The sequence below is a fragment of the Hydra vulgaris genome, chromosome 06 (assembly GCF_038396675.1).
Source record: "Hydra vulgaris chromosome 06, alternate assembly HydraT2T_AEP".
In the NCBI taxonomy this organism is placed as follows: domain Eukaryota; kingdom Metazoa; phylum Cnidaria; class Hydrozoa; order Anthoathecata; family Hydridae; genus Hydra; species Hydra vulgaris.
The window spans coordinates 57,597,928-57,601,829 of NC_088925.1; the positions used below are offsets into that span (position 1 = coordinate 57,597,928).

The 3,902-nt window shown below is 23.3% G+C and overlaps 1 long non-coding RNA gene across 2 annotated transcripts; it reads right to left on the reverse strand.

Annotated features, from left to right (window-relative positions):
* Nucleotides 1–313: 313 nt before the first annotated feature.
* LOC136081089 (uncharacterized) lies at nt 314–3,462 on the reverse strand. 2 transcript variants are annotated; one of them, XR_010638884.1, is made up of 4 exons: nt 2,622–3,462; nt 2,253–2,351; nt 1,095–1,188; nt 314–508 (listed from the first exon to the last, which is right to left on the reverse strand). It is a non-coding gene; the product is annotated as an uncharacterized LOC136081089 (long non-coding RNA). The 2 variants fall into 2 exon arrangements; XR_010638885.1 differs by lacking the exon at nt 1,095–1,188 and having other exon boundaries at nt 2,622–3,460.
* Nucleotides 3,463–3,902: the final 440 nt, after the last annotated feature.

Here is a 3,902-nt window from a genome sequence, read left to right on the forward strand (position 1 = left end):
AAATTTTCCTGGTATTACATGCGCATTCAAAACTTTCCAGAATACGCGGTATTTACGCATATATGTTAGCCATTTTATCGTGTCGAACGCGCATTAAAAATAGACATCAGATGTGTATAAAGACAGGTATACAATACGACGCCTAATGAGTATCAAACTCACATTTAAACACGTATAAAACGCGATAACCAGAGAATATTCAATACAATTTTATTAACTATTATGAATTCATAACATAATGATAATGACTAGCAGTAAGCAACCCGTAATACGGGTTATGAGTTATTAAATCATTAATAACATTAAAAACACATTAGTAACTTTGATATATTATCTAAAAAATTAAATACAAATTTATCTATAAATATTTTAACTTTGAGTCCCTATCAGCAACGTCATTGCTTATAGTTAACGACATAAAGACCGCATTAACATCAGTTGAGTTCTTTTTAAAATCTGTCGCAACACAGGTACCAGAAAAGGAAAGTCAAGTAAAGCCTGCAAATACCTAAAAAGAGAAACGAAAAAAAAATTACAATTTTTAATTACAAAAGTACTATATGCATTTTATTGGTAGTAGAATTAGGATAATAATAACAGAAAATATATATTTTGTGTCTACAGAATAATTCAAAAAGATTATAAAAAGGCTAGACAACACAATGTAGTAACACTGGCAAATAACACTACAACTTAATAAGATATTTTATTAACTTAAATACTTGGACTAAAAAGATTTCATTTATTACAATATTTGAACAATCAAGGGACAATTATAGTTAAACAATTTGAGCAACAATATCATAGAATAGCAAGCAACTCGTAAAATATTTGTTATTATTATTTGTGGTTTTAAGAAATACGTAAGAGCTCAGTAATTATATAAGTTTCATTAAATTTCCCTCTCATCTAATTGAGAGAGAGAGAAAGAGAGAGAGAGAGAGAGAGAGAGAGAGAGAGAGAGAGAGAGAGAGAGAGAGAGAGAGAGAGAAGGAAAGTGTTTCCAAAGCAGCATGTTAACAAAAGTAAAAAAACACGGAATAAATAGTATTAACTGGTTTTATTATGTTACCAGTAAACAAAATTATTTTTACCTTGATTAAAAGCTAATTTCCAGCATTTCTTAATTAAGCTCCAGCATCTCTCTAACCGTTGACTAATGATTAATTGAGTAAATTTCACATCATACTAAATTTACAAAATTAAAACCATGTTTCAACAGTTAGCTAACTAATCAAAAGATGACAAAGGGAAGACAAACTACAAAAAAGAAAAGAAAAAAAGAACATAATTATGATAGAAATTATAAAAAAAAATAAAATTATTTAGACTTAAAAGTGTTAATTGTTACTATAAATAGCTAATCTCATACTTTGCTTTGTTCTGAAGTGTCTAAAGTAAAATCAAATTAACAGACATTAACACTGCTTGGCACTGAATACTGTCAAGTAAGTTTTCTGCACGCCCAGTTACATTTCTTGCATTTCAACAAGAATTAATTTCATCTTGCCTAGATCTATTTTTTTCATTTGGCAACTATTTTCAAGTTGCCTATTAGCATTTTACATTAATAACTTTGCTGAGCCTAATACTATCTATTTCAATTTCACTGTTGTCATTAAACATATTACCAGTAATCTTACTATTGTTACAATTGAATGAATGAACGTAAAAGAATCTTAAAAATTGTGATCTTTTCTAATCAAAGACTTCATTTAAACTTAAGATTTATTGAAATCTATATCTTTTTATATGTTTATATACATAAGTCGTTTATCAAAAATAATAAACAATATTTATTTACATCAATTATTTTTAATTTAACAAAGAATCTACAATGCACAAAATTATTTTTACCTTAATGAAAAAAAAAAAATAAATGCACAATCTTGTATAAAATATTGAAGCAATGTCAGTCAGTATATTTTACTCTAAAGTAAATATATATATATATATATATATATATATATATATATATATATATATATATATATATATATATATATATATATATATATATGTATATATATATATATATATATATATATATATATATATATATATATATATATATATATATATATATATATATATATATATATATATATACTGAACTATAGTCAGATTTAAGTTTATAAACTTTCGTGTCAACAAATTACAGTCAGTTTTAAATACAAAAAATATATATCTAATATAATATATATCAAATATAAAATAAATCCAATATAATTAAAACAAAATAGTAAACTTACTCAAACCAGTATCAGTTACACCGTGTGAAGTAACTACAAAACACGGTTCAGTTTTTTTCAATCACTCTAAAAAATAACTTTCAGCTCTTTCCAATAGCACTAAAAATAAAACAAAACTTGCTTAGCTAAGTTGCCTAGTTTATAAGAATCTGAAAACAGATAAGTAAAAAACCAAGTACAAACAAACATTTATTTGTCAATACTACTATATTTAAACAAATTAAATAAAACAAAGAATAACGCCAATTCTCCTTAAAAGCTAAAAAAAATTTTCAAGTTAAATTTGCTTGCAGACCTTGCTTGTAAAATAAAATGTGAATAAGAAACACATTTAGAAAAGCCTAGAAAAACTCATAAAAATTTACATACATTTTTTCTTTTATATCGCATAAATCCATCATATGATAAATCTGAAATGAAAAAATGCAATTGATAAGTAAATACAAAGAAAAACATCAAATATGAATCCAAAATCATTATATCTGATAGAGATAAGATGTCATGATAAGAGAGTAGTAGTTGTTAAATAATGTTATTTCATGTTAGCTTTTAGAAAACAAATCATGTTGGTACTTCATGGTTCTAAAAATTCAAATTGAGATATAAATAAAATGTATATACGGCAAAATGATTTTTCTTGAGTCGCTTTTAGTGAATGATTAAAAGCAGTGAGTTTCAATAATAAAACCACTTATAATTTTAACAATAGACACCAACATAAAGGTAAGCCAAATGTAATAACATTGGTAACATAAAAAACAACTTTACGCAAAATCTTGCTCAACACGTTTGCCAAGTTGCACACTTTGAAAACATGGAAACAACATAATATAAACATATATAATAACTATAAAACACAATACATTTATTTAACTTTATATAACATATATAAACACCTCATATAATATTTATATACACAATAGATACATTTTATACTATTTTAATGACACATTTATAAAACAATTACATAACACATATTATTACATACATATATTTATCAAAAACTTTTTAACTTTGAACATAATATAAACATATATGCAAACTATAAACATATATAACCTGAATTGCACGAACAAAAAATTTTAAAATAACATGAAAATAACTAAAAAGATTCATATATATATTCATATATAAAAACATATATGTTGTAATAAAATATCAAATTATAATTATATTTAATTGAAATCAAATACTTATTAATAATTATTAAAGAGCAAAAAACAGATAGAAGAACTGCAATCGCTATAACAAAATTTAACGTTTAGCAACAATAAAATGTCAGTGTTGGCTCGAAATTTTAATTTATTTTACTAAATTTTTTAAAACAGTAAAAAAAAAAGGTAATAGCATAACAGAAATGTTAATAAAATAATAATCAACATAATAAAATAAGCAAGGTATGAAATGATAGGATTTATAATATATTTGAACTATATTAATTTAGGACTTAAATTCAAATTAAATAAATTTAAAAGTTACTTTTAAATTTGTTAAGTTTTATGAAGTCCTAAATTAATATAATTCAAATATATTTTAAATCCTATCATTTCATACCTTGCTTATTTTATTATTTTATATTATTTTATTATTACTACTTTTAAAGTAGTAATAAATATTTTTATGATAAAGTTTTAGTATCTTTTTTAGTAC